The following is a 12,703-nucleotide window of genomic DNA, read 5'->3' as shown; positions in this document are numbered from 1 at the left end:
AGATATACCGTAAATACGTTTTTGGTAGTTTCCAAAGGCCATACTATGTTGGCATCGGCTGAGTATGATGTAAACTTAAAATTGATTTAGTGGATTTCACTACCATTAGTTTACTAAACGTTTGAGTTGAAATTACTACAAGAATATACCGTAACACCAACGTTTATAATGTACGTATATAGTGCTTTCAGATAATAACTTTTAAATCATTTACAGGTATATTTTTTTACGGAGCATTAGATCAATAAAATTTTTCTATCCCTATGGTTCTGCAAAGGACGAGGACATTATGATACCATAGACATATTTTGATAAACTCATTTGTATTAAAATACCAGTCGCAAAGTCCGTTGCTCCATGGCTAGGGTATCGATCGTGCATCGTACTAGTGTGCGCATTGATTTAAGAGCAATTTTTCGATTTAACTGCAGATGGGCTTCAGTCCCTTTACTCCTTCAAACGTTTCAGTGATTAACTATGTATATTATTATTTTATAATGTTGTATATTATCAAGGTATTAAATATTATTACACTGACAATATTATTATATTCAATGGGCGTAAAATTTGTCTTTAAAATGAAAATGTAAGTTGTTAGATGGATCCTTAATTTTTTTGATATATTCTTAAAGATCAAAAGCATGCACAAAGAACGAGTTACCAAATAAAATAAACGTTCCAGTAAATTATTATGTTTTATTTTTCGTTTTGATTGATTTTATTGGTCAATACTTTAATGTCCTAGTGACGCGTTATGACGGCAGAAATCGAAACCAAAATTAGGTATTGACGAACTTACTCAATATAACTTATACAAGTTAAAATAAAACATGTAAAAGTTTCATAGTTATTTCAACTGCCTTTGAAAACAATAAGCTTAATCTAGTATTTTTTTTTCTTTGTACATTTACTGTACCTCACCTCCTAATATATTTTAATAATACCTAATAAAATATGAACTTTCAAGTTACTCATTTAAATTAATTGTTAAATATAAATCCTTTCTTCCGGGTACTTGAAGTTGGGTTATTTTAGTTTTTTTTTTTTTTTAAGGAAAACTATTAACATTTTATTAGGTATAATTTTTTTTCATTTGTATATAATCTCTCAGAAATCATTATAAGTTTTAAAAATATATAGGTACAGTGCGCATTAAAATATCTTGTATAACATTCTAGATATTTTTAAACTTATTTTATAACCACAAGTAACCGTATATTTTAATAACATTTAAGTATAGTTTAATCAGCTGATAACTTTTTCATTAAAAACATACGTAATATCTATCAAATGATTAGTCAGCTTCAAGTATTATACATTTATTATATGTATTTATTGAATATTGTGAATTGTGATGTATTTCGCTACCACTAGTCTAAGATTCTTTTTTACCTCCGATAATTCGATTAAAACTATGCATCTACATATTCGATTAAATAACACTAAATTTAAATTGATGTACTTCAGTATTAAAAAAATAGTGGTGCATTTAAATATCTACGAATTTGATTGTTTTTGAATTTGGGGTGATTGAGTCGAGGATTCGAAATTTGTCGCATTAACTTAATAATACAAACAAAAAACTAAATATAAATATGAGGAAAAACTTTGTCAAATGTTATGTGTGGAGTGTACTATTGTACGGTTGTGAAACATGGACTATTAATGGACAAGACAAAAAGAAGTTAGAAGCCATAGAAATGTGGATATGGAGAAGACTGTTAAAAATCAGCTGGACAGAAAGGAAAAGTAACGTAGATGTATTAGACCAAGTAGAAGAAAAAAGAATCTTATTAAACACCATAAAAGAAAGAAGTGGAAAAATGTTCGGTCATCTACTTAGGCATAATTTGTTTATGACAAACATATTTGAGGGACGAATAAACGGTTATAAAGGAAGAGGCAGACCGAGGAAAGCATACATTGAAAAAATGATAAAACAAGCTGGTTGTAGTCGATATACAGAAATGAAAAGATTGGCTTCTAATAGAGAAGAATGGAAAGCCAGATTTGCAATGACAAGGCAAGGCCTTTAGTAAAGAAGAAGAAGAACTTAATAATTAACTGTCAAGGTTAATTGTAAACATACAATATTTCAATAATAAAAAAAAAAAAATATATATATTTTATTTTTAAATATACTTCAAAAAAATTATATTTTAAAAGTTAATATTCTCTAAATAGTATACATGTTTTTTAATACTAGAGAAATGGTAATTTTATTCTAATATAAGTATAAAATTTATATTTATATTTATTTAATATTTAATATTAAATAATAATATTTATAGCAAAAAATATAATACAAAGGTAATTAAAAATATTTTTAGAAATTAAGTTTTAACTACAGCTAGGTATCGAAAGTGTAAAAATAATCAAATTATATAAAATGGTTTCAATTTCATTTCATTGTGTCCTACTAAAATAAAACGGAAGTTTCAAAAGTGAGGGCCTAATAATTATTACAAAGGGGTCCTTTTAAATAATGAATCTTTCTAGCTGATTTTTTTTCCCAGTCAGCCACTGATGTTGTCAACCGATTAAAATTCTATGTATATAGTCCAGACATAGTCAAATAAAATTGAAAATAACACTACTCATATGTATATATATTTTAACTAATAAAACATATAGCCAACAAAAGTGATAATATTATAAGTTGGATATTTTACAATGAATAAAAACCAATATTTAATTCTTTAATTATGAGTATTGATCGTGATATAGAAAACTTTATATCATCATTTTTAAGCAAACGTCAAAAATTTAAAAAAAACTGACCAATCGACATTCCTAATTCGATTCAATTTCATAAAACCGATATTTTCGGAGCATTTTAGATTAACAAAGACAAACGATCGTGGGTTACAAAATATGAATGAGAATTGTTTGTACAAATATTTTAAATTTAAAAATACCAAACGAACTGTATTTTTTTTTGTGTAAATGAATTAAAAGCTCAGTTTATATTATTTATATAAGATTTTACTGCGCATAATGGCGTATACTGATACCAATAGAAATTTCAACTATACATTTCATATACTATTTTTTATATATTATTTTCTGGGTGAGAACAATTTCAGTCGATATTTGTCGTAGGTATTTGTCGTTTGTTTTTTTTCAATTCAACGAGAAATTCTAAAATTATACTAAACTACAAAATACTTTAGACATATGATTCATATGATATGAACTTATTACAATCGATCGATAAGTCGCATTATTCTTATTAAGATAATGCTACATTAGCATTTATTGTATCTATCTTATAAGCATACAACATAGCAATTCGCATTCAGTAATTAAAATTTTGTATAATATTTTACATAGTTATTAAAAAAAAAAAATTAAAAATCTGAAGTAACCGACTAACGAAACACATATAAAAACACGCATTCTTCCTTTTATGTTCGACAAAAGGTCAGTTTATACTCTAATACTAAAGCTAACAACATAACATTAGAATTGAACAAGTCTTCATTCAAACATTTGAACATTTGAACCCAGATTTTGTTATTTTATATGTTTGTTAAGGTCGATTTCCACTAGCCCGGACCGAAGACTGCCCGGGTCTTAGAAAAATACTATCTTATTGATTTTATATCTGACAATTCACATATGTCCAAGCTGGGTCAAAATAATATTATTGTGAACAATTCACTCTCTGGGTTTGCTAAATAATGGCGGTTCGGATACGTCGCTATGAGTGATGAACCGGGCCGTGGTTTTTTTTTTTGATCGCGACTGACGACCGAGTTGTAAGTAGTAAATTAAACATAATAAAATGATAAAACCGAAAGGGGTCCGGGCGAATGTAAATATCCGATCCGAGTAAAACTGAACATGCCACGGACCTAGCCCGGACCAGTAGGAATTTGTGTTGTAAAATTTGTTAAATGTTATAATTTCCGGTACGATGAGACTGGGGTGTCCGTGATTAGTACCACACAATTCATATGGTATATCGATGCAATCATATCATTAACGATAGAGTGGTGTCGAAGAAAAGACTCTCCCGAAAATACACCCTCGAAAGGATGTGTATACAGGACGTTTTGTAACGTTATTTCAAAAGGGGGAAGAACGTCACAGGGGTAAATGCAATGGTAGTATTTTTTTTTATCCCGCTCGCGCGAAGCACATTTGTAACTATATTACGTGTTTACTGACACGTAAACGGTCAGTAAAGACGATGAGCGTGCTGTGTCGAACACGAACGGTAAACAAACTCGAAAAGTTGAAAAATTTCTATTTCTCGCAGCAGTTGCGTCAGATTAATTTTATCCTACATATTCGTAGAGACGTGAGGGAAAAAATGTAACATATAGGGACTAAATTGGATTTCACCCCTTCCCGTCCCCCGTTTATTACAAAGATACACTCGGTGTACTGATGCATTTTAATCATGCATATTAGATACACTATGTGACCATCCATTTAACGAACAGTACTCGACAACAATGTCGCAACCTAGTTGCGAGCTGGGGTCGTGGAGTGGATGAAAAACATATTGAACACAACTTTTGTCGACACGTCTATGTCCTTGCGGACGGACTGCTATTATGACGTATACCAGGGATGGGAAATTCAAAGTTACTAAAGGGTCAATTCTTAGAAAATTAAAATCTAGTTGGCCAGTGAGTGGAAAAAAAAAGAAAAAAAGTCGTTCAAAATATGAATTTTAATGAGCATTTATACACACGGAAATAATAAAATTCAACTCCCACGACAGTACGATAAGAATGATACGAAGAAACTGACATAGTTAAATAATTCGATACAAACAGCTATGGTTGAAAGCTATACTTATATTCTGCATATATATGACATTTAGATATTTTAACGATGTTTAATACCAGATAACAATTATTATATCGACAAGTTTGAGTATAAACTTTAAAATTATACGATGTAATTTTAAAATATAGGCCGCCAGTTGCCCACCCTTGACGTACACGATCAAGATAATTAATTCGATTTTATTGTTTTATAATTATACTAGTGTTGTTGTTAATGACATGTTTTGAATTTTCATGTTCCAAACGATGACGGAATCAAATTTCGGAAACGACGAGCTGCAGCTTTTGATACAAACTGCCGTGGGTTTTATCATGCTTGATCCGAACCAACCTGGACGTGCCACGGACCCGGCCCTGACCAGTAGGAATGTGTGTTATAAAAATTGTTTTTTCCATTTTGTCACAGTTTTATGGAAATTATGACTTATTCCCTGCGCGATGATGACCGTGTGATCCGCGATGTTATTCGGGTTGCTAGCCGATGGAAAAACGGCGTACGTTGTAAGATGACATCGTTGGGGTGTATTATTTTTTTTTATAAGTTTTTCGTTGCGTTTCGTACGCCGCGTGTTCGACAAAATACATATATTTCGATTGGAGTGGATGATTAGAATTTGATGGACAGTTATAGTCCATCGCGGTTTTATTCGCAACGACCAGCCCTTGTTTTCGCGGACAAACGCCGAAAAAATTTAACTTCTAATTTTACATAATAAAATGTTAAAAAATGTTATTAAAATTAAAAATTATTATTACCACGAGTTTGGAAGTCATTCTCGCCGTGTCTACAGGAACGGGAAAAAGATTATTTTTACGTCCGGACATCGTTCGGACAGGAGACAGCGGACAGCAACCGATCCAAACAAAATTGGGTATCAGGGACTCAGGGTAACCATGTCGCTTTCGAGACCGCTAGCGTGTCAGGTACCGTAGCGATGGTTCGTGCTCGGCGTGCTTCGCCTGAACTCCTGGTACTTCAATGGTAAATTCAATGACAACATATTTGTTATATATATATATATATATTTATATACTTACTTTTTATTGTTAGTTTTATAGTTTAGTGGTTATAAACTACTATTTTTGCGCGAGATTTTTCACCTCAGTTTTCCGCGGCATCAAATATTCGTTCTTTCGCGTTCGAAAATCATCAATATCGGAATTTGTATTTTATCGCAATCATTTTTTTTCATAATTATTTCGCCCGCTTCGGTCGAAAAAACATTGGACGAAATTCCTAATAAAACATTTTTGTTTTTCAATTAATCTTCATCGCGCAGTATTCGAAAGTTTAGTACGTCGCTGAATATGCACATTTTTTATATATAAAAAATAGAAAGGGGACAACGCGCATCATTGAATTCAAATATATTCAAACAATTCAAATAATAATGAATTCAAATAATTTCAAATATCCACCCGTATATTAATTTACTAGTTGAAATATCCGACTTCACCGATGAAAATAAACGCTTATCTTAATGTTAGGGCTACTATGGGTAAATATGAAAAATTATAATCTTCGTTATCCTTCTCATTTTAAGACAGGCTTAGAACTGGCATCAGATTTTTCTTGTTGGCCTGGTTAAAAACTTTTCAACTTTTCACCTTTTTATTTATCGGTCAGTGATGACGATTTAGTCGATAATTTTAACATAAAACTAAGTATTTATTTTGTTGCCCTGCACCGTGAGTTATCGATAAATAAACAATTATAAATAAATAGTTACAAAATTAACTTACAGAATTGAAATTAAGCCTAAAATCTACTCATCAATATACTCTTTCATATAAAAAAAAAAAAAAAAAAAATCAAAATAATCGAACGAGTAGTTGCAAAGATCATGTGTGACACAAATCCAATTTTCTGATTTAAAGATATGTAGATTTATATTTGAGAAATTATTATAAAAAATTTAATATGTTTATATATTATATAATTAACAATATAATATTATATATATATATATATTACATAATTAACAATAGTTATTGCACGATATTAGTTAAGATGGTCAACGATGGTTAACGATGAGATGAAATTGACTGGCAGATTTGACTTTGTTATAATTTTGAATTGTTTACATATTGTAACAAATAACTACAATAACGAAATTAATGAACAATCTTTTTCACATATATTTTAAAGAATAATTTAAAGATATTAAAAAAATAGATAAATTTGGCAACTTATTTTATTTGTTTATTAGTCCATAACGTAAATTGATTTTGATTAAATTATTTTTATATTTTATTATTTATCATAGTATAAATAGAGTGCAAAGAAACTTAAGAAATTGTGAGTTTTCATATCACAAGAAAAATTAACTTTTTTAATGTATTCCAAGAACAAAAAATAATTTGTGTCACCCCAGCCCCCTCACCTTTGTATACGAGTTCTATCAGTACCATCGTACGTAATAAAATGAAATCCAAATGCGTTAGTTCTTGTGAAAATTGTGTTGGAAAGATACACACAAAATTATCATAATTGTTTAAAAAAAATTATTTTTTTTCCATAAGACCCCAATTAAGTGGAACAGTTAAACACAGCATAGAGTATATTTCAATGATATACGGTTGCGAAAATAAAGTATCAATATCATAAAGTAATCGAAGTATCTCGCGAAAAAATATTCAAAAAACTCAGACCATTATTTGATTGAATGTTGTTCTTTTATGAACCAACTTTATACTATTTATATTATACGAAATAATAATTGCGTACCTCGCGAGGCATAATTGGAAATACGCACACACACCTATAAGGTTTCATAAAAAAAATAATAAAAGTAATAATACTAAATGAATAAAAAAGAGGACTAATATACGCGTGAATAAAATTGAACAAATAACTATACATTTAGGTAGTATAGAAGTAGAACTTCGGTTTTCTTTTAGCATCGTTATTGTTATTATTTCTATTGTCATGTATATTAATAGAAGCCACGACAAACTAAGCGAATCCAAAAAATACGAAGGGAATATACAAAGCACAAATTTAGTTTCAACAAATCGTTACAAATAATAATAATGAAAACGGTACGATGATTTAATAATCCAATGAAGGGCAATGGAAATTAAATTGAAAAAAAAACGTACACTTCTATAGCTTATGTACGCTATAATTAGAGGTGCGTATAACATTTTTTTTTTTGTTTGGCGAATATCTGAACACAAAATGTGTTAAACAAAATAAACTCTCAATGGTAGCAAAAATATATGTAATTTTTTTATAATACACAGTTATATTTTTTTTTTTTTTGATACGAAAATAATCCTAAAAGTTGTACATGCTAAACAATTTGTATAAATATAAATAATTACTCATTATTCTACGAAATATCATTGCTTGTATATATAATGATAATGATCATGAATTGTAGAATATTAGTAAACATCGATTTGTTTTGTAAAGTTAAAAAACCATATTAATATCAATTAATAAATGTGCGTGTTAGAATTTATGGTCGCAACCGTATTAAGAATAATTCTTGAAACTATAAAATATATTTTATAATGATAATAATGATAATGATACATATTGTACGGTTTATTCATCGTGATTATTTTGCGTACAACTGTATGTTGGTCTTGAATTTTTTTGCTTTGATTAAGTTCTTTTATATAATTTTGATCAAGTTAATTAAAATTTAATTATATATAATATATTAAACATAATTCTGGTTTTGTGAAGATATCAATGAACAAATAATACTATAGCTGTTGTATATGTACCATATATGTTACGACTCAAGTCCGAAACATGGATGAAGTAAACATTTAGAATCATAATTTCGTATATAACCATTTATTTATGGATGAATTAACTGGATAGAAAAAATGTAGAAAAACTGGTATATAATTTTATTTTCAACGACACTAAATGTAAGATATAAAATTATTTATGGTGCTTCTTTTATGACGTCAAAACCGTACACAGATAATATGGAATTATCTATCAATACCATTTATATCACTAAATATAAATAATAATATTTTTTTAAAATATATAAATCGAATTCGGTTTTTTTTCTACGCAATTAATTTATTAAAATCCACGCACAAATTGTCTTTTGAACTCATTATATTTTAGAAGTTCATGTTTTATTTCGAACACAAATAAATTGCAATTGACATTATATTCATGTAGGTAACATCAAATGATTACGATAAATTATTGTTAGAAAAATGATAGTGATTAGTGATGGGAAAAATCTGGATTTACCGAGGTTCGAAAATTCGGATTCATGAAATTCGAAATTCGTAATCCGGATTTCGGATTTTGAAACATTGAATTAATATTTTTTTATAGATTCCTTATATTAAAGCCTTGATAAATACACATTTTTTTTTTTGTAATGAATTAATATATTTATAGGAAAACTTTTAAAGCAAAAATATAACAACAACAATTATCAATATCACAATAATATGTAGATATTACGATCTAAACTCTATTTATATAATTTATTTAATAATTTATAATTTATAATTTATCCACAATAAATAATAAATAATAAATAAATAAATAAATAATTAAATAATAATAATTTATAATAGTAAGAGCAACAATGAAAATAAAACTTCTATGGTTATAATAATAATATTTTAAATGATATGAAATAATAGTTACCAGACAGAACTATTATCATATTAGGTACCAATGTACCATTAAAAAGGAAAAAATTGTCAGTTAATATTTAATAATTATTGTAGTCTAATGGAATAGGGCGGTATATTAGGAATATGTAAAGGGTTAGGTGTCTAGGTTCGAATTTTAATATCAAATGTAATAAAAAAAAATATTTTTTGCATTTTATTCCCATTTTTTCAATACAAGTTTGATAATTATTAAATACCAAAATAACAATTTATTGACATTATTTATAAAACACTTTTATTCTATGTCACGAAAATGGTCTAATTTTAAATTAATCAAAATTTAACTTTAATTACCTTTTTCTGGTTGATTGTAGCATATGTTATTCTTTTTTGTGCCATGCGTTTTAATGAGTTCACAATAGTGAAGTTGATCCATTGTTCATCAATTCAAAATCACACATTAAACACTTAGCTAAATTGTTGCTCTCTGTACGTTTAAAAAACTGCCAAACTTTGCTTGGTGCCATGATTTAAAATGAAGGTTATACAGTGCTTAATGCTTACACATCTTGTATACACTTTATTATTACAAAATAATTGTCGGGTTTTCATATTGTATCTTATCGCAAAAGTTAAAGTGGAGCATACTATCAAAGTTTACAAGCTTAATTTACTACCAAGTGGGTTTTCCTTTTATCCGGTAATAGATGGATACTTAATATACTTATAGGAAAATATACATTTAATATTTTCAATATAAAATTATAAGTCAACTGTACATATTAGATATTTTATTTTTATTTTTTTATTTTCTATAATACAACAGTCGAACCAAATTTACAAATGTATAGTGTATCTGGGTAGTGAATATTTACTGTTTAGTATTATTCATTTCAGTTGTACTTATTCTACAGAATAATTCATGCTAGACAGGGCCGGCGCAACGGGAGGGTGAGCAGGGCCTTTGTCCGGGGCCTCGCGCTTTTATGAGGGCCTTGCGGATCGAAACTTGTGTATAATAATATAAATATACCTAGACGCCATTCTTATAAAAGGGCCTAGTGGTATACTTTGCCCAGGGCCTCGCAAAAGCTAGCACCGCCCCTAATGCTAGAGCTGTATCATATAAAAATATTTTATATTTTTTTATAACTAAAACTTAATATTGTTTTAAATACAAAGTGAAGTGTAAAAATATATATCGGTTTTACAATTTTAAAGTTCAAACATTATTTTTATATAAAATAGGATATGTTCGTTTATTTACATTAGAATTTATAACGATAAATTTAAGTTTCTGATTTAGAATACAGAAATCCACAACGTGAAATCCAAATATTCGAATTTTAAAACTTAAAATCTGAAATCCGAAATCCGGATTTTTCGTATTTTCGGAGAATCCGGATTTCCTTTCCATTACTAGTAGTGATAGATAGTTTCATATTATTTTTGTACGATTTTCACATCATAAACCTACCACCATGATTAATTTTATATTTTACCGTTGAAAATATAATTATTTAATATCAGGTTTTGTACATTTTTTTCTACTCAGTTGCTTCATTCATCAATCAATGGCTAATGTACAAAATAACCATTTAATATACGAAACTATAATTCTAAATGTTAAGTGTTTACTTTATACAACTAGTATTGATTATGTGTACATTATCCGGGTAGTGTGCACTTTAACCATAACATATATATCCGTTTCGATCACTCAGCGTACAACAATATTGTTTGTAAATCGCATTGTATGTCATAATTTTATTAATAATATTTTGATACTATATACCTATACAGCGTTTCGTTTGTTTTGTATCGTCATCGTAACATGTTTAGTATTTGTCATATGCCAATATTTGAATCGTAAAACTTTGTTTGCTCAACGGTTGTGGAAAAAAAAAAAAAAAAGAAACTCTCAGAGACTTAAAAAATAAATGAAATATGTGCATATAATTTTGATACAATGAGCCGAGGGGTCCGTGACTTATACCACATAATGTATATGGTACATCAGTCTATTGGTCAACTGATGTAGGAAAAAAGTGTTTCCTGGAAAAACATCCTCGAAAGGATTTATGTATAAGACGTGTTGTAGCGTAATTTCAAAAAGGGTGAAAAACGTCACAAGCATAATTACAATTGTACATTTTTTTTCTCCCAGTCACGTTAATCACAATTGTAATTAAATTATGTGGTTATCAACATGTTAACAGCCGCAAGGAGGTGTCTGTTATGTGTCAAACGCGAATGTTATACGAGGTGGAAAAGTCGAAAAGCTTTTACTTCTCGATGCAATTGTGTCAGATTCATTTTATCCTATATACTGGTAGAGACGTGCGGGGAAAAAAATGTAACAAATAGGGGATGAATTGGTTTTCACTCTATCCCTCCCCCCTGTTAATAACAAAGTGATTCAAAGTGTACTGGTACATTTTAAACATGCACATTATATACATCATGCGTCCATCTAACGAACAGTACTCGACAACACTGTAAACGATAGTGATATCAGCAACCAGCAGGGATGCACCTGGTTTGCGAGAAGGTGGTCGCGGAGTGGATGAATAACACATTAAATACAATTTTGACCGTCGCGTCAACGTCCCTGTGGACCACGGTTACGACGATTACAATAGCGGTAATTAATTCGATTATATTATTTTATAATTATTTACCTAATAACATAGTATTTTGAATATTTCAAAATTATGGCAAATCAAAGTTTCGGAAATGACAAGCTGCAGCTTTGGATACCATTGGTCGTGTATTTGAACATACCGACAATATATGAATCATAGACCGACATTATTAATTTTTCCAGTATTCGTCAACAAACATTCAATCTGAACAGTACAAACGTAGTGCAGCAGGATACAAGACTGCAGTTGTTCAACAAAAAGTAGTAACAAAAAATTTCTTTGGTATACACGTACCTACAAGTATATTTTTTACACAGGAATAATATATAGCACTATCATAATATATTATTAATAATATTATTCATTACTGTGCTATATTAACATTATAATTATACACGTTACTGTCGTAACTATTTTACGTTAGTAGTAGTAGTTGTATTAGTAGTAGTACTAGTAATAGAAAGTAATAGAAGGCGGTTTTGCATATATTTCCTGTTGCAAGTACTGGCAACGGTATCACGAATATCACTTTATCAATAAATAATCTCATAATAATATTGTCGCCGCAAAAGAGTTTTTTGTTGTTATTATGAACGGAAATCAGGACTGTACCAAAGACCCTAGATTTTATAAAATTATATAAAAATAAGT

Source organism: Sipha flava, unplaced genomic scaffold (genome assembly GCF_003268045.1).
Source record: "Sipha flava isolate LNK unplaced genomic scaffold, YSA_version1 591_pilon_pilon, whole genome shotgun sequence".
In the NCBI taxonomy this organism is placed as follows: domain Eukaryota; kingdom Metazoa; phylum Arthropoda; class Insecta; order Hemiptera; family Aphididae; genus Sipha; species Sipha flava.
Note: the sequence above shows the minus strand (reverse complement) of the source record.